Raw genomic sequence first — 19,862 nt, 5'->3', positions numbered from 1 at the left:
CCATGCTGTTTCTTCAAGACGAGGAAAGCATGACTGTTTATGTATGCATCACGGGTGCAATTGTGAGGCAGATGTTTGAATGGCAGCCCCAACCGAACTGCATTTATGTGCAGTGTTTGGCTCCCTAGCAACACTCTTGCTTGAGGTCTTCAAGCTCAACAATATTTCTCACATACTTTCCAGTGTGTAATGTCAACTTTCTGTTGCTATGACAAAGTACCCGAGTTAAAAAAAAATCAACACCAATGAAGGCAGGGTTATTTTGGCTCTTAAGTTGGGCAATATATAAGTTCAGTGATGTAACAGAGTATCATCTCAGTGAGGAAAAAAATGGCAGTAATAATGAAACTTATAGTTAATTATTCTGCAGCATAATTTGTATGATACAGTGCTATTTGTGGTTGCTTTTTAACAATAGATCTTTGGACACAAGGAGCTGTAATCTATATGCAAGAGTGACAAGTCCTATGTATAAAGAGCCTGAGTAGCCGGGCATGGTGGCGCACGCCTTTAATCCCAGCAATCGGGAGGCAGAGGCAGGCGGATCGCTGTGAGTTTGAGGCCAGCCTGGTCTACAAAGGGAGTCCAGGACAGCCAAGGCTACACAGAGAAACCCTGTCTCAAAACAAACAAATAAAACAAATAAACAAAAAGAGCCTGAGTAGATTTTCTTTGTAGACAATTTGAGAGCAGATGTAGTTCAAGATTTTATATAACAGTCTTTATAATTAATAATTTCATTGCCTTAATATGCTTTGAAGATAACACTGTGATTAGTCATCAAATTATCCAAATACCTTGATACTTAAAAAAAATCAGTGCCTCAGAAAGCAGCTATTAAAATTTTAGTCATTGAAAAAGGCACATCCTATATGAAAGACAGAAGCTGGTTCTTTATATTTTAATTATTTATAATCTTATAACTTCACCTTAAAACAAAACCAAGCAGAATAGTTGAGCTCACGACCTTGTGGTGACAGCCCTGAAATGACTTCCCCACTTTTTGACCGGAAACTCAAGAACATTCCTCAAATAGTTTGTGTAGGTTGATACAAAAGTACCTGACACAATGTTTTGCCTGTAGCGAGCATCCAATGCATACTTTAATTTTTATCACATCAGTAGGGTTTGTTTTTTTAAAGCAACAATTGCCAGTGATTTCTCCCTCACGACACAATGCTACATATGCTCTGACCTTCTAACACATTTCCACGTGCTTGCTATAGTAGGTGCTGAGCTGCATGTATAACAGCTCTTGTTGCATACACATGTATTCAAGAATATATTATTGGACAAGTGATAGCAATAACAGAATGAAAACAACAATGACAGTATTGATATAATTAAAATGAACAGTGGCTTTTCCAGTAGAAGCTGGCGAGTCACTAAAGACCCCCCCTCCCCAACATGTCTCACCACAGAACCAGCTCAACAAAGCACAAGTAGGAATGACACACCAGCATTCATTATGAGCTTGGCCATTTCCCTATCAGATCAAGGTGTGGGGGATTCAAAATTGTCATGAGGAAAAGAACCAAAGAAAAGAACTGGACTTTATTCAATACTAAAAACTGAATTCATGAGATAGTCAGGTAAATATGTGCAACTGGAAAAAATACCACTGAGTGGAGTAACACAAGAACAGACAGGCACTAAATATTCTCTCTCATATGTGGAACTGAGTATCAAATGTTTAGATTTGTATGTTTACCTTGGAGTGCCTGCAAAATCCAGCAAAGTAGAGAAGGCCTCTTGGCCTGATGCATAAGAGAGTAGAGACAGGGAAAAACAGAGGCTGTAAAATCATGGGAGATATGATATGCAAATCCCTAGTTGAGAACCACTGCTTTCTAGGGTTGGATAGTTCAGCTTCTAGAAGCTATGAGTTATTAAACAAGGAAGCTAGAATGCCAGTGTCAGATGCAGGACACCTCCTTATGAGTTGTTGGTGACTGAGTCCCCCAGGAGCCCCCAAACAGTACCTAAGCCCTAGAGGAACTTACTTCTCCCATTTAGCTTACTTGTCATTACACCAAGATGCTTTCTGAATATCTTTGTTTATACCCATAGGCAAGAGCATATTCCCTGTGGCTTTCCTCTTCCCACTGGGCCCTACCTCCCAACTATCTGTTCAGCTATGAATGTATCAGTGGATTAACCCATTGATGAGGTTTAAGCTTCCATGATACGATTACCTCTGAATACTATTTTTTAGTATACTGAATACTAAGTTTTTAAACACATCAGTCTTTGGGGACATTTTGTATATAAACTACAAGGAGGAATAAGACAGGCTGTGTGTGGTAAAGCAGGCTTTCAACTCCAGCACTTGGGGGACAGAGGCAGGTGGATTTCTGAGTTTGAGGTCAGCCTGGTCTAAAGAGTGAGGACACAGAGAAGCTCCTCCAGTAATAAGGATTCAAAGATTAGAATCTCTTCATCATTTTAACTTATTTTTCCTCTATGAATACCTTTTTAAAAAAATGTTATTTTAAAAAAAACATTTTTTACTCTATGTGTATGAATACCTTATCTGCATACGTGCCTGTGTACCACATAGATACCTACTCCCCCTAGAGGCTGAAAGAGGGAAGTACACCTCTCAGGATCTGCAGTTACAGATGGATGTGAGTCAACACATGAACCGGAACTGGAACCTGGGTCCTATGCAAGAGCAGCAAGTGCTCTTAACCATTTCACACTCTCTATGAATAATTTAAGGCACAATGTGAGGGACAATAAGGGAGGGAAGGAATGTGCTCTTATCTTGTTTACTGGCCGAGGCACCCAGGAGAGCGATGGTACTGATCAGTCCTATGTTAGAATAGTCACCTCCCCACCACCATCCCTCTAGTTAATCAAAAGAATTGGAGTCACTGATAGGAATTCAAGAGTGCTTTTCATTTCAGTTGTAACTTAATACTACTCATCATATGAAATAAAATCGATATGTGACAACATGTTAGTTATTGCCCTGAACAGCCACCTTTACTATAAAACAATCCCTCTTATTATACACAATTTGAATAAATACATCAATTCTTCTAGTTCTTCAAAGAAAGTGAACAGGGAAAACAAACAAACAAACAAACAGACCAAAAAGCACATATCACATGTATTTACTTGATCCGAGGCTGATTAAAGTACTGAAAATACAGAAGTTCATGAATCTGCCTCATGACAAATTTTCACAGTATGTAGGAATGATGAGGAATTAATATGCAGATTACGTTTGTGAATTTGCAGCATATCGCAAAACTTGATGTTCCATACAGAAGCCCAAAGAGAAACAACATCTATGATAGTTACTCTTTCCTGGCAACTCGATTGGATTGGGAAATACCTCTGACATTTCTTTCTTTTTTTAAAAAAAATTTTTAATGGAAAAATAAAATCATTCATATTACATCTCAATTGCAATCCCATCCCATGCATCCTCCCATTCCTCCCTCCCTCTCCCTTTCACCCTATTCCCCTTCCCTATGACTGTGACTGATGGGGACCTCCTCCCCTTGAATATGATGCTAGGGTATCAAGTTTCTTCTTGGTAGTCTGCTATCCTTCCTCCAGTGCCATCGGGCCTCCCCATCAAGAGGACATGGCCAAATAAGGGGCACCAGGGTTCGTGTGAAAGTCAGTCCCCATTCTCCACTTAACTGTGTAGAATATTCTGTCCCTTGGTTAGGTCTGGGACCTCTGACATTTCTAAAGCACGTTTTTAGGAGCATCTATTATGACCACTCCAGAGACAATTCACCTTCCCTGAACGTGGTGGATAGCACCCTGTCCACCAAGCGAGGGTCCAGCTGGAAAGCCAGCAGAGGGAAGAAGAGAAAGGCCGGTCAGTTCAGGCTCACTCCATGCTAGCTCTGTATCCTGGTTGTCCCCAGGTGCCATTCTGTTCTGCCTCAACACAGGCCCTGACAGGCTGTGGAACAAAACCTCTGAACACAAGGAGCCTGAAGTAAGTCTCTCCTTTAAACTATTTCCATCAGTTATTTGTCATCGTGCTGAGAAGTCTCATTAGCACAGCATAGACGTGGCTTGGGTCAGTAATTGCTTGTCTTGGTGTCTTTTCTGTGAATGTTGATGTCTTCACCAGTGAAGTGAATGACTTAGGGAGATAGTCTGGAGAGTGGCCAACGTCTCTTGGTTTGCCCGATCCTTTCTCAGTTTCAGCCCTGATTGCAAACCTTCAAATCCCTTATTCTGGGCACCCTCAAATGCCTGTGAAAACTGAGCACTGACAGTACACATCAGGAGAGAATGTTTGAAGTGTTTGATGCGTCTAAGACATCGAGACTGAATGGTGGTATGTAGGGCCAATTTTCTTAACCAATATTTTTTATTACAACTTATTAACCGAGCATATGTAACTTATAACCCAACTAACCAAAACAATAGGAAAAGAGGATTAAAGAACACAATAACAGGGAGCTGAGGAGATGGCTCGGAGGTTAAGAGTACTGGCTGTTCTTCCAAAGGTCCTGAGTTCAATTCCCAGAAACCACATGGTGGCTCATAACCATCTATGAGGTCTGGTGCCCTCTTCTGGCCTACTGGCACAATTGCGGGCAGAATACTGTATGAATAATAAATAATTAATTTAAAAAAAACACACACACACAATAACAAAAGCGTAAGGATATCAGTTCCGAGATGGCTCAGCCGTTAAAGGCTAGGCTCACAACCATAAATATAAGAATGATTCTCCTGGAGTAATCAGCAGGATTTTTTCTGCTGGAACCTGGAGTAACCAGAACCCAGAACCTCAGCAGGAGCTGGAGCCCCAAAGCCTTCCCTCAAGCAGTTCTCTCTAGGAGCACCTTGAAGTGGAGCAATGAACAGCCAAAACTATCCCAAGTCTCCAAAGGCCCCACCTCCAGTTTTCGGCTCATTTACATATCTCTTCCCAGAGTCTGTTCACAGGATCTTTTCAGCTGGCAAAAATCAAACTCCCACATGAAGTGGTTGGTCTTCTAGTGGATTAACCTCGCCTGTTCTCTCACAAGACCGCTCCCCGTCCTACACTTGGGAAACAGGTTTTTCTCTCCAGTGCTAACAATATTACTGGAGTTCTCTGTTTTTAAAACAAACTTCAGTTTATCTTTCTATATGCATACTGTATGTATATACTCTTTATTACACACATACATATAATGGAGTAGTCAATCACTAGGAAGATATATCATGTGGAGGAAGATGGCTAGAACTAGAGATCACTTAGAATAAACAGGCTAGACTCAGAAAGACAAAGACCAGGTTTTTTCTCATGTGTAAACCTAGACTTAAAATGAAAAGATTCGAAAGAAGAGGAAGGGAAGAGAGAGGGGAGCCAGTAGGAGGGGCAGGAGAGATTAGGAAGTAAATATGTGCTCCGTGTGTGTGTGTGTGTGTGTGTGTGTGTGTGTGTGTGTGTGTAATAACAAACCCATTATTTAATAAAATCAATATATATGCTAATATCAATATAAATACTAAAAGTTCAATGATAAAAACACCTTTGGGTTTCTATAACGTACTTTGTATGTTAGCTGATGACAAAAACATTAATGGTATATTTGTGGGGGGAGGACTGGATTTTGCTTTTCCAAGAAAACTATCACAGATAATCATATGCGAATGTGCTACAGTCAGAGTTTTGTGCGAGCCTCAGCTGAGAGCCTCAATTGTGTCCTTGGTTATGTCTGGAGCCATGGAAAGTGTACTGACTTTGTGGTCAGGCAGTTGCTCTTTCAGTGCCTGGTCAGAGAGCTGGAGAAGATGACACTTCAGTAACAGTTTCTCCATTTATAAGATATGAGAAACTACAGCCACCCTGAGGGGTTATTGAAGGATGGGAGCATATTATTAGGTAATCTGTGCTCAACAGATGCTTTTTTATTTCTGTAAGCAGTGTGCCTTCTACTGTTCTTAAATCAAGGCGATCAGGTCCAGATTGGGATGCAGATAAAAACATATACTTTAACAGTACTGTATGCAAACATCTGAATATAAACATAGCATATTGTAGACAATTGGATAATCTCTGTTCATATTCCTGTACTGGTGTCTTAGTTAGGGTTTCTATTGCTGTGATCAAACACCATGGCCAAGGCAGCTGGGTAGGGGGCAATGTTTGTTTCAGTTTGCATTCAACTTCCAGGTAAATGCCAATCACTGAGGGAAGTCAAGGCAGAAACTCAAACAAGGCAGAAACCTGGTGGCAGGAGCTGATACAGAGCCATGGAGGGGGTGCTGCTTACTGGCTTGCTCTCCATGGCTTGCACGGCCTGCTTTCTTATAGAACCCAAGACCGCCAGCCCAGGGATGGCACCACTGAAAATGGGCTGGGCTCTCCCTGATCAGTCACTAATTAAGAAGATGCCTTACAGCTGGATCTTTTGGAGGCTTTGTCTCAGTTGAGATCCCCCAACCTGCTGCCTTCAGATAACTCTAGCTTGTGTGAAGTTAGCATAAGACTAGCCAGCACAATTGGATGATTCTTTGGAGGAAAGTAACCAATAGGATAAACGGATATCTGATAGATTGTCTTACACAATACAGGCTTGATAGTCCAACAATAGCTGTCTTCCCATGAGAGAGGCCAAAAATATGGTAGCTACTCAATCCACAAGGCTGGATGCCTCTGCAACCCTAATATATTGCTGAAAGCCAGAAGGAATCCTGGAAAGCAATATGTCTTCAGTCCACAGACTGGAAGGCCAAAGAAACTAGAATTCTATATGCCAGAAGGATGGCAGCAATGTGGTCATCAGCAGCACCATCAGCAGCAGCAACAACAACAACAACAGAATAGGTGCACTTACCAGCAAAGGGTGAAGAGTAAGCAGGCAAAAAGCAAAAGCTTTTCCCTAGGAGCTCCTTATAGCTGGGCTGCACACAGAAAGTGTAGTCCACTCAAGAGGATCATCTGCCTACCTCAGTTCATCCTTCCAGAAAGTAGCATCATAAACCTTGTCTCTCCGTTGATTCCATATTCAATCAAAGTGACAATCAAGATTAAACCTCCCCAACATCATTCTAAATATTACGGCTCAAATTTATAATCCAATCTATGTGTTAGAGTGCTTATGACGTAGAAACTGATTTAAACCATCCTATATATATATACTTTCTAATGATGGTTTTCTATTTTAATAAAGCAAAGCCATAAGTTCAGAAACAAAATTTTATGGACTATTGATACATATGTACCTCCGACATGGTTAATTTTAAATTAAGACATTTAAACAAAAGCATTCCATTTATTTAGTGTGTGCCACGCAGCAGTGGTGGGTAGCTTCCTTCTACCTTGTAAGTTCTGGAGATTTAATCAGGTCACCAGGCTTGGCAGCAAGCACTTGTACCCTCTAAGCCACCTGCCTAGTTCTAAAAATCCAAAAACCCCGCGAATGTGTACACAAATGATACTTAATAGTTATAACAAGGCACCATACTCACTATTGTAACGATGGCAGAGGACACAAAGGGAGTTATAGATTAGGAAGACACAGAATGCAGTTACAGGCATGTTTGTTCATTTCTCTCCCACAGTCAGCTTACACCCCAGAGTGAGGTCTACGTACACCTTTGCACATGAGAGCTGTGTGGTACAGGGTCAAACATCTGGACACATTGCACACAGCTGAAAAAAGAATGTGGATGTGAGGTTAAAGGGATCGGGAGCTAGATTGGTACGAATAACTGTTCAATGGCAAATAAGTGTGGTATTAGCCTGTGTTCTAGAACGGGAGTAATGGACTCCCTCCTTCCCAGCTTTACACTTGTTAACTATGTGAGAAAGGTCAGTTTGTATTTCACAGGCCAGAACTCAGTCTCCTCGTTTTCATATTTCTGTGGAGCAAAAAGCATTGGCCACAGCGAACACACAGGCATGACTGGTGAAATACATAGTTGATGCTGATACACCCACAAGCTGCTGTCTGTCCACGGTGTGTAGGGTGCTATGGGCGGGCCTCAGGAGGAGAGTGGGGTGCTATGCAGTGAATGAACAAGCAAGCAAACCAGCAGGCAAATAGCTGGCATAGTTTTTGTCCTCTAAAAGTTAGGGGTTTTGCTGAGGAGGCACAATTTTATCAAAAATAAATAAATAAACGAAAGGCAATTTAATAGAGATAGTTTAAACATCAGTTTCGGAAACTTTTTTTTTTCTTCCTTCAGAATTTAAAAAGAAACTAGGACCCGAGCCAAAAGCAGCCAGTTCTAAAGTGACGTCCTTAAACTTTAGAAGTTTCCTTGGCGCAGCAAAAACATTCCAGGAAGTGAAGCAGTTATAAATAGTTTCAGATCGTTGTGGAAATGTACTGGGAAACTGGCAGAAAATGAATCGGTCGGGCTTCCCCCAAGACCCACCTAAGTGAGGCTGCAAAGCAATGTCTAGGGGAGGGGGTGGGGGCGCGGGGGTTGGGATTGATGTGTCTAGGGCTGGTAGTGACAGGGTCCAGGCATGAGAAAGAGACGCGTTTAGTGACAGTCTGAAGTGCTCTGAGGCTGCATCAACTGGGAAGGACAGCACGAAGATGCACTTTCTAGCAAAGCAAGGCACTCTGTCGTAGACGCTGATGGTGCTTCTGTCTGATGTAAAGGCTTCAGAGTAGGGACGTTGGTATAATGAACACCATTGCAGGCTTTTTGTTTGTTTGTTTGTTTTGTTTTTCCTTTTGTAAACAAAGGCATCCTGGGAAATTTCCAGTATTTTATACACTTCCATCTCCAATATGTCCCACTCTGTGATTTGATGAGTTTCACGGAAGAACGCCAAATCCCCATAAAGTATGTCATGGAGATTTCAGTACAATGCATATGGCTTCCTTTGTATCTTTTTTTTGTCTCTGCTGTTTTTGTTTTTGGTCTTTTCTGTGTAGCAGTCCTGGCTGCCCTCGAGCTTATTATATAGACCAGGCTAGCCTCAAACTCACAGAGATCTGCTGGCCTGTGCCTCCTGAGTGCTGGGATTAAAGGTGTGCACCACTACGCCTTGGCTTACTTTGTATGTTTAACTTTTAATTTTATGTGTGTGGGTGTTTTGTTTGCACATATTGTCTGTGACCGGCGAGTCCAAAAGAAGGCATGAGATTCCCTTGGAACCGGAATTACAGAGGGTTGTTAGCTGCCAAGTGAGTGCTGGGACCAGAACGCCTGTCCTCGGCAGGGGCTCACAACCAGAGAGCATTTCTCCAGTCCCGTGTGCCACTCCCCTTCTTGTAGCCCTGAGGGTGGAATAACTGACAGGAATAGTCACACTCCCCTTTACACCTTCGATGGAGGCTTGTGAAATCACTTTTCCTGTTTGATGAGCCAGAAGGAAAAGCTGCAGGACCCCGCGGATTTGGAAAGGGGCACGTAGAACTCTGCGCATCATGACAGTGTGCTGTTTACCATGGTTTTTCTTTTGTTTTGTTTTCCCCTGGGTTCTAGGTTCTTCCAGCCAGGAGAGCTAAGACATACTTTCCCTGGGAAATGCTAGGACATTATTAGCCTGGAAGTAATAACAATGAAACAAAAGTAAAACTTCTGTTGAAGTTTCTTTTGAGCATCGATGAAAACTATTAGACCAATGGTAGGATAGGAAACCTCTTATCGGTACTGACTTCTAGGGTAAAGTCTAGGTCAAAGAAAACCTCTCCAAAAGAGGGAAGCTGAAGTTCTAAGATTTTCTTCTTCAAGGTCAAAGGGCGGAATAGTTTGCAGCTGTGAGAACTTGCGACTTCCTTCCTGCTTCTCTTCATCTTTATCAAGCCTGCATTCCACTACTTTCCCATTGACGGCCCTTCCTCAATCTCAAGGCTGTTTTGGCGACAGCTCTCCCACTTGTGCCGCAGCTTTTAAATTCCCATCCTTTTTGAGCAGCTGCAGTCCTGACATGAGTCAGTGGGAGGGGCTTAGGCTCTGTCCTCTGGGAGCAGTAACCTTTTGGCAGTCTCACAAACAGAGCTTTTAAAGTCCGATGACTACAAAAGCTCGCTCTGTACATGTGAAAGCAACTGCAGTTTTCCCAAGGTCTACCAAGTTGTTTTTGTTTCTTTTTGTTTTTTGTTTGTGTGTGTGTGTGTGTGTGTCCCAAAGAAAGAGTCAGGTTTCTGCCTATAGCGAGACACATTCTTTGAGGATTAACTGTGACCTCATAGCTCAAGTGGATACAAAATAAAATCTGGAGACAGCTGGGAAGTGATAAGGGGTGCCAGGGAGGCATGTGGGGCTACGGAAGTGCCAAGGTCTAGCTTTTGTTGCCTGTGTACCCTACCGCTTAAGTAGGGGAGGCAAGTCACTATTTTTCTCCTCTTCCTCTGTTCTCGCTGGATTCACGTGGGTGATTTTCGGAGTGTTATTTCCCTTCCTAGGGGCCTTAAGGGTCCTAGATGGCTTCTTAGAGGGTGGCTGTCTTCAGCTTCGGCTCCCTCACTGTTGATCCACCAGCAACGGCAGTGGTCTGGCGCCGAGGCTAGGCCCGTGTCTGAGACCGCCACATTGAGTACCTGATTGCTGATATTTGACCTACAAGAAGGTCAGTTTGATGAACCTAATATTAAGAAGAAAACAGTGATAGCAATGGGTCATGGACCTCTGCGGGAAACTAGAAAAGAAGCAGTCATTTCTTTGTTTCCTCGGGTCCTTCCTCCCAGCGTAGCTCTTCCGTACCCTGAACACGAGAAAAAGAGTAAGGGAGTCCTGCTTGTAAGGAACGAGTCACAAAGGAAGTAGAAACATTTGGTTCTTTTAGGAAATTCACATTTAGACGATGCTTTCCTTGACGTGTAGTTTGCGAAGATGAAGTAGTGTCACAAGACACTCCGTACTGAGGAAGGCAAGAACGTAGAATCACAGCGTAAATGCAAGCAGCAGTCAGGCGCCCGTTGGGAACTCAGGGGCACAATTCCTATGACACGTCTCGGGTTTCCCTTTGTGAGATGCATCAGGCCAGGTGAGGTGAAAAGTTGGAAAGAATAGAAACGCCTCTAAAATACACAGAGAAATAACTAGCAGGGTAACTAGCTAAGGCAGAGAGGTTCTCAACCTGTGGGTCGTGACACCGCCCCCCACCATCCATCACATCAGCTATCCTGCAGTTCAGATATTTGCATTTCAATCACAACATCAGCAAAATTACAGTCCTGAAGTAGCAACGGAATCATTTTATGGTTGAGGTGGAGGTGGGTGTCACCATAACATGAGGATCTCAGCTTTGAGAGGGCTGAGAGCCACTGATCTAAGAAGAGGGGTCTTAGACATTGCCTAGGGGTTTCCAGAGCAGATTCAGAAGCAGTTGGGGGCAATCAGAGGGACCATAAGCAGCTAGCAGCGGTGCAGTGCTGTCACCGTAGCCTCCTGGGAGCAGCCTCAGCATCAGTAACCCTCCATTCGACTCTCAGAACACTCCTCAGGGGATCCCTTTTCTCCCAGGAACCCAGAACTAGGAAAGACCATTAAGTGGCTGAACCCTGGTCACGTGTCTTTGGCTAACCCTCTAAGGATTACCCTTAGAGGTACCTGACATAGGATTAACATGACATTGGGAGGTGATGGTTTTTCATTTCCAGCTTAATTTTAATCCATCTATTTACCTTCACAATGGCAAGATGACTCCGTCCTCGAAATCTGTTCAAAATATTTCTCTCTTTGCCCTGTACTTTAGATATTATTCTACCTATACTCCATGGGTCTAAGTTTTTTTTCCTCCTGAGTGGATTTATGAAGATAAGGGATAGATATGTTGTGTTTCTAGTGTCTTTACCTATATGCCTTATGTGTACATTATATTATATATATTTAAAAATATGTAAGGTTAATAAATTATGCCCAGTGAAACTAGCATATGGAAAGTTAGCATAATGCTGATAAAGAAAATAGGAGCTTAATATTAACAGAACATGCACTCCTGTTGGCTCTGGTTTTTTGTTTGTTTGTTGTTTTGTTTTGTTTTGTGTAAGAAACTAAGGCTCAGCTTAAAGAAGAATCCTTCTGTAAGAGACACAGATAGGGCAAGGATTCCAGCTAGGGCAACGGAAGCCAGACTGATCTTCAGAGCTGTACTGCCCCCTTGCGGAGGATCACAGAAAGTAGGAAAGGAGCCCAGTCTCCGAAAGATTGCAAGTTACCCATTCTGTGTTCTGAGACACTCACCCAGAGTAAGATACTTGTTTGGTGCTTGATTGACTAAGGAAGAATTTTAGGTTGACTCATAAAAATTAAATCTCCTTTTAGATTTAGTTTTTTTCTGAAGGGCTGGTACTTTACAGTAGGGTTTCCCCATTCATGCTATTCTTAGCAACATGTGAGCTTTTTAATGTAAACAAATAGAATAAATACGTATAAATTCACAACAGTACATATAAAAAGAACCATTGTGTCTCACACAAAATTATATATTTTTCCTATTTGACTAGCAAAAGTCATAAAGTGGACCTTGCTAGTTTACTCTAACCCTTAATAATTAGAATATCCTTTTCTTTCTCACCAAAGATGCATTATTAGAATTTCTGACTCAAAAAGAATTCTTGCTTAAATCTGGGTAAGCTTTATACAAAATAGCAGTCATCTACATATTTTATGGGCACAAATATATAACTTTTGTTTTATTGCACATTATTTATTTGTGCATGGGGATGTGTGTGTGTAAGCATGGGCATGTGTGTGTGCTCATGTGTGTGCATGTGTGTGGGCGTGTGTGTGTGTGTGTGTGTGTGTGTGTGTGTGTGTGTTTGCGCATAGGAACAGTTTGCATGTAGGACTCAAAGGATGACTTGCAGCAATCAGTTCTCTCCTTTTGTCTTGTGGATCCCAGGAACTGAACTCAGGTCACCAGGCTTAGCAGGAAGCACCTGCATACCCTGTGCCATCTTTGGGCCCTGTTTTTTTGTTTGTTTTGGGGGTTTTGTTTGTTTGTTTTTGACAGGTCTTTTGTCTGTAACCTAGGCTGGCTTTGGACGAGTCGGAATCATCCTTTTCACTGAGATCACAGGTGTTAACTGTTAACTAACATTCCCTGCACATATATACACTTATTAAAACTTTATATTGGGCAGGGCGTGGTGACACATACCTTTAATCCCAGTGCTTGAGAGACAGAGGCAGGTGGATACTGTTAGTTCACAGACAGCCTAGTCTACAATGTGGGTTCTGGGACAGCCAGTGCTATTACACAGAGAGACATGCTTGTAGAAAGGAGCTTAGCATAACTCATCTGAGAGGCTTCAGCCAATGAGCAGAGACCCACAGCCCAACATTAGACAGAGCTCAGGGAGGCCAATGGAAGAGTTGGGGGAAGGGCTGAGGGAGCTGAGGGGTCAAGGACTCCACAAGAAGACCTACAGAGTCAACTGTCCTGGCCCATGGGGACTCACAGAGCCTGAACCACCAGCCAAAGAGCACGCATGGATCTGTCCTAGGCCCTCAGCACATATGTGGCAGATGTGCAGCTTGATCTTCAGGTGGACCCCCAACAGCTGGAGCGGGGGGCCCTCTCTGACTCTGAGGCCTGCATTTGGATCTTGTTCCTCTAACTGGGCTGCCTTGTTTGGCCTCAGTGGGAGAGGATGCACCTAGTCCTTTAGCAATTTAATGTGCCAGGGCAGGTTGGTACCCAAGGGGACCTCTTCCTCCCCTGAGGAGAAGGAGAGGGGGAGTGGTGGGAAGAATATGAGAAGGGGGACTGAGGGGAGAAGCAGGTATGCAATCAGGATCTAAAGTGAATGAATGAATGAATGGATAAATAAATAAATAAATAAATAACCCCAAACAAACCAAATCCAAAAAAAGAGAAGCCCTTTATTTTATGTGTATGTGTATTTTGCCTTCCTATATGTCTGTACACCTGTGTGCTCAGTTACCACATAGCAGAAGAAGGCATTAGCGATTCTGAAACTGGACTTAGAGATGGTTGTGAGCTACTATGTAGGTGCTGGGAATTGAACAGCACCCAGTGCTGTTAACTGCTGAGCCATCTCTCCTGGCCCAGAAAAGTTATACAGTTTCAAAGGTGAATTATATCAGAGCCGAATAAAAACACAGTTCAGAGAAATAGTTCTCTGAGATGGCAAAAAGCCCTCTTCTCACATATCCTAAACTTGAAGATGCTGTCTCGTTTGAGTGAGCATGGCAGAAGGCTTAGTTCTGGACACTGCCAAGGCAGCCAGGACACGCCAGAGGCAGAATGAAGTGGACTTAGGGCCACTCTGAACTCAAAGACAGTGGCTTGACATTTGCATAATAGCTTGCTGAGCCGAAGATGTATTCGGAGTCATCATTTTATTCCCAATGCTTTAAGCGGTGTCACAGAAACAAGCAGAACTTGTATCTGTCATTAAGTACTTTAAATCTATGTGTTTATCACCGGCCTACGTCATCTGTGTGTGTCTTTATAAAGTTGTACAGTAAGAGTTTATCCAAATTATAAGTTTCAAGTATGTAAACAAGAAGTAAAGGAGGATTTGATCACTTTAGTGATCTGGTGAGAAAGAGTTTGTAGCTTATGAAGACTGAGCCAATTTGTAGTAGAGAAAACAGGCATGAGGGGACAAAATGGAAGTCGAAGAGGGACAGGAGGCCACCCCTGAGGCATTAGCTTGTTGAAGAAAGGGTGGGATTGAGAAAGATTGGGTTGCCTGAAGAATAGATGAGGAGTGAAAACAAGAATGAGGAACTCAGAAGTGAGAAATACGGAGGGAACACTTCTCCCTTGAAAGTGACAGTGCTCTCAGAGACGAAGGCCGACAAGGGCTGGAGTGAGTAACTATTGTAGGTCCTTCACCTTGAGCAAGTCAAAATGGAAGATGTTCATCTCAGGTGTGAAAGCTATTAAAGGCTTTGAGAATGTGTCCAGGAGACCAGCAGACTGTGGGGAAGTGCAGGAATGAACTTGCTTTGGAGGAGGATACTGAGGCCCGTGAGGGACAATTGTTTGCCAGCAGCAGAGTATGCAGTGTCCTTTCTTCCAGGCCACTGAACTAAGAGAAGTGGAGAGGAAAACCTCTGTTGGAGGGAAGAGGGGACTAAGCATCAAATAGGAAAACACATCTCCAATATGAGCAGGGGAAAGTCATGGTGTTTTGTTTTTTGTTTTTGGTCCCTTTAAAATTAATATCACACCCTTAAGGAGTGAAAATGACAAGAGAAATGTCACACTGGTTGTGGGAATCAAGAACCTAAAAACAATGTGCCAGTCACGAAAAGTAGATGGGTTTTGAGTAGGGCTGGAATCGGCATTGACACCCATGGCGTGGTCACGTGACCTGGAGCCCTACAAAGCTTTTCAACTTTGCTGAGCCTCACTTCCCCTCCCAGCGCCCCCCCCCCCCAATACCATATAAGAATTTTGAATACCTTACCATATACAGAGCCCTTATAAGGATAGACTATGATGCCTATTGTAAGGTCTGCTATGTTGACTAGTAGTTGCCATTACAAAGGTCCTGTCTTGCTGTGTTTTATCTTCCCTCAGTTTCCATTAACTGGATCAATTGTAGTTAAAAAAACAAAACAGAACAATCAATACAAGATTCCTAAGTTTTAAATTATGCACCAGTCAGAGTAGCGTGATAAAATCTTGTGCCATCTCATTCTGTCCACCCAGGACAGGAGTTGTCCTTTAAGTCAGTGTATCTGCTCTGTATACGTTATCTTCCCCACTACTCATTTGCATCTTCTGGGTTATTAGATTAGGTGTGTGGTATCGCCCAGTTCACACATAGGGGTTGGTACTATCTAAAGTTTTAGGCACCTTCTGTGGGTCTCAGAGCATATCTCCTGTCAATAAGGGGTGTGTGTGTGTGTGTGTGTGTGTGTGTGTGTGTGTGTGTGTGTGTGTGTGTATGTATATGATTTACTGTGTTCTTCTTGTTGTTGTTATTTTAGTTTCTGGCCTCATCGTCTACTAGGAGAAAGGATAGACATAATTTTCAATAAATGGAAGAAGCCTGGGGTTAAAGGCTTCCTGATAATCCAGTGTTAGAACTATGGCCCCGAGTTAAAGTTTAGTGAGATACCCAGGCCGGGAAAATATTTCACCAAGAAAAAAATAAAGAGTTTGAACATGTGTGAAGTGTATTAACACACTGAAGTATGTGGGTGTAGTTGGCCAGTGAGACCTGGTGGCCTATATTAGGAGTGCATTGTACTCGGAGAAGCAGCTTTGTCCTAAGGTAGATATATGATGTGCCTGGGCGTCCATGTTTTTATTAGAGTGCTACATCTCCCCGACCTACTGAGATGTCGTAAAGATTATATGGGATGAGTGAAGACTGTTTGGCAGCTGTAAAGGGGTTGCATATGGAGGTCATTATGTCTTTGAGTATTTCCAAGCAAGATTTCCAGGGGTTGCTGTTTGCGTTATCCCAATAAGATGCAGGGAAAACGGTGAGCCACATCACACAGGAAAGAGAAAAGGAAAAAGAAAGTTCTCACAAATAATTGAAACTTTTGTGGATCATCACAGCAGGAGGGGAATTTTGTAGCTCTGAGGAGAGGCTTGTCCTGTTAGCATATCATATTATTGAGGCCTCCACTAGGAATCAGCTTAGGAAACAATGCCATAACACTATGAAATGTGACATGTTTCTAAGAGATTCATGGTTTTTTTCTTGAAGGTGGGAAAACCAAATGAAACCCCAAAATGACTTACTTCAGTTGTTTATTTGGAAGGACACAAGAAAATAGGGCTCTTTCCTGCAGACCCCACCTGTCAGAGGTCTAGAGGAGGGGAATAGGGTGAGGATGGTGGGGGGGAGGGAACAGGTAGATAAGAGTGAGGGGATTACAATCAAGATGTAATGTGGGTAAAATAGAATGAAAATAAATTAAAACTATGTAAATCAACCAGTTGGTTTTTGTCTTAGCCATATAACCTTGTACGCACAGTCCTCTTGCCTCTGTCTCTTCAGTTCTGAGATTACAGATGTTGACTTCCATGCTCACCCACCCACTTTTATTCATTTCCAGACTTTTAGTGTCCTTCTCTTCAACTGACTGGCTATTTTTAGTGCATTTTGCCTTCCCCTCTGCCTGTCTGCAGTCTGGTTGGAGCGGAAGATCCTGCCCATGGCGCTCAGCTTTCTGTTTCATTTGGCCTCCAAATGATTGGTGATGGTTAAGGGTTTTCTTTAAAATCATTAACTGAAATTGTGATAATAGTTGGTGGAGGTGACGAAATGGCAAGAATTTAGCCCCCAGGTCTCAAGGCTACTGAGAACAGATGGGAAAAACTGAGCTCAACAGCAAAAGTGACTTTGTTGCTGTGGCTCTCATCATTCTTTAAGTGGACATGGCTTCAGTAGCTTAGCCTTCCCAGACTGTGTGGCTTCTTGCTACCACTGCCCAGTATGAAAGCTGAAGGGTTTGAAACTGGTGGGAATTGAAACTGGAGCAGCCGCTTTAGAAACCAGCTCCTCAGAAAACTAAAAATAGAACTACCTTACGACCCAGCTATATTGCTTTTGGTGTATAGCCAACAGAATCTAAGTCAACAGTACTACAGTACGCGTCCGTGTTTATGGCTTTATGGCTTACTACATCTAGGAAGCAGAAGCAGCCTAGATGTCCATGGCTGGCTGAATGGATAAACAAATGTGTTACATATACACAGTGGAATGTTATTCAGCAATGAAGGAAAATGGATAGAGCCGGAAATCACTGTTAAGAGAAATAAGACAGACTCAGAAAGACAAAATACCCTATGCTTTCTCTCATATGTGGGATCTAGATTTAAATTTATATCAGAAGGCATGTGTGTGTGTGTGTGTGTGTGTGTGTGTGTGTGTGAGAGAGAGAGAGAGAGAGAGAGAGAGAGAGAGAGAGAGAGAGAGAGAGAGAGAGAGAGAAGTATAACAGTGACCTTGAGAGGGGGATAAAGATCTTATAGGGTGGAAGATGGGGAAAAGGGAGGGGAATAGAATACATGTGATATGAAATTGCTCTGATGATGGGGGAGGATGCTGGAAGAGGATGAATAAGAACAAAGCATATTTAAATATATGCATAATGTCATAATGTACTTCTTTATATACTAGCTTAAAAGTTTAGTTTTTTTTTATTTTTTTTATTTTTTTTTAAAGGGGGTTTTGCAGTGAGGGGCAGCAACAAAGCCTCCTGTTGCAGAGCTACATTTCATTGGGAGCAGGTCTGTATATGGAGCCACACAGTGCATCCGTAAGGATAGATCAGTTTTCATAGTGGTAGACTTACAGAAGAATCCTAAAATGGAAGCCAACCAATTTATCAAAGTCCTGGGAATGGTGATGTTTAGATTTAGAATGTGTGGAATAGGCAGGAACACAGGTCAAACTCTTGACTATAAGGGACTGAGTGCTTAGGGTTCAGCAGGTCATCTTTATCATCTCTCCACTCTAGGGAAGATCTTGAAAGAAGAAGCAGAAAGTAAGAGCCAAAGGGTTGAGGGAAGTGCCATGAATGCTGCTGTCAGGACGTAATAGGGCACTTCATGGAGCCACAGCCGCTGTGTTCCATGTACCCTCACAATATCAAGGCAGCCAAAAGTTCTAAATACATGGTATTGTTTTCATTGAAAATGCCTCGTTGTTCTATTTTACCAATAAAGACTCAAGAGCCAGATGCTATGGTGAAAAACCAGCTAGCTAAGAGAGGCTGAGAAAGCACCCAGCTCACCTTCCTACTCAGCTCACGTCCAGATGAAAAAGGCCCAAAAGCTTCACTAGCTCAGCTGGCCACCCTGGAGGAAAAGCCCCAAATGATCCAAGGCCAAAGGCTTGCTAGCTCAAAGCCTGAAAAGCCAAACGCCGAGGAGCTGAGGAGCTCAAGAGCTAGAGAGCTAAGAGCCAAGCTAAGACCAAAGACCCCTTTTACACGTTGTCTTAAATACACCTCAACTCAAAGTTCCTCCTACTTTTTAATCCCTGTCAGCTGGTTTCTGCTCTGCTTGTTGGCCTGGGGTTAACTTTATTAAATCCTATGTACAGAAGCTCTTGGATTAAAGGTGTGTGTAAGGCTGGCTGAATCTTAATCCCCTGTTTACAATAAACAGAGAGTTCTTGCATTAACGATGTGTTAGGGCTCAACCATGAAAAAACAGGGATTTACAGTTCAATCTCAGGAATCACAATGGGATCAAAGATCCTGTAACAGGATGGGGCAGGAGGACACTCCAGACCTTACTTGTTACTGAGGAGCTATTGGAAGGTGACAGACACTCAGGGAGGGAGAATCACTTTCTTGAGGATGTGTACAATGGAAGATTTCCTGTGCTCCAGAGGATGGCCCCATACCCATGCGCATATGAACAGCACAAACTGGACTTAGTGGGTTATTGAACAAAAACCAGAGAAAAGAAGTTGGGATGGAAGTTTGTTAGGGAACACACAGGGGATTTTGGGGTCGGGGGAGGAATGGAGGGTAGATATTATCATATTTCCTCATGTAAATGTGTGGAGTTCTCGAGAATAAAGGTAAATTAGTAACAAAAGAAAAACTGCTTGGCCCATAACTGAAAATGTGTCTGAGAAAGTTGTACAATTTTGTAGCTCAGGAGATGAGTCATCCTGACCCGTCTGCTCCAAATCTCCACTGACGTCGGGTGCATTGACAGCCTTTGCTCTGTAGAAACATCCTCAAAGTTTTAGTCCTATTTTGGAGTAAATTACTGAATTTTCTCTTAGTTTTGGGCCGTGTGACACTGGTTGCTGACTGTGTTTCAGTTGTCCATGACGGATGACAGTGCAGGGAAACAAGTTGTCCCACTGACCCATTCGTTGGCTATAAAGCTAAGTTCTCTTTCTCTGTCTGCTGGACTTTTTTCTCAAGTCCGCGGGACACATCTGCAGGAAGCTGCCCTCCCTCTTCATTTTCAAAATGTCTCAACAAGATTTTTTTTTAAAAAATTAAACCCTTCTCCT

At 42.7% G+C, this 19,862-nt stretch overlaps 1 long non-coding RNA gene across 1 annotated transcript in view; it reads left to right on the top strand.

Annotated features, from left to right (window-relative positions):
• LOC311608109 overlaps positions 1-19,862 on the top strand; it is a 53,025-nt gene that overhangs the window by 14,085 nt on the left and 19,078 nt on the right. Inside the window, exon 2 of the long non-coding RNA XR_014782836.1 lies at positions 3,918-3,964. This is a non-coding gene — a long non-coding RNA (uncharacterized lncRNA). The remainder of the gene's footprint in view (positions 1-3,917; positions 3,965-19,862) is intronic.

This window comes from Acomys minous (genome assembly GCF_964271855.1).
Source record: "Acomys minous genome assembly, chromosome: 11".
Classification (NCBI taxonomy): Eukaryota; Metazoa; Chordata; class Mammalia; order Rodentia; family Muridae; genus Acomys; species Acomys minous.
The sequence above is the reverse complement of the archived record's forward strand: the minus strand, read 5'-3'. Positions and strand labels throughout refer to the sequence as shown.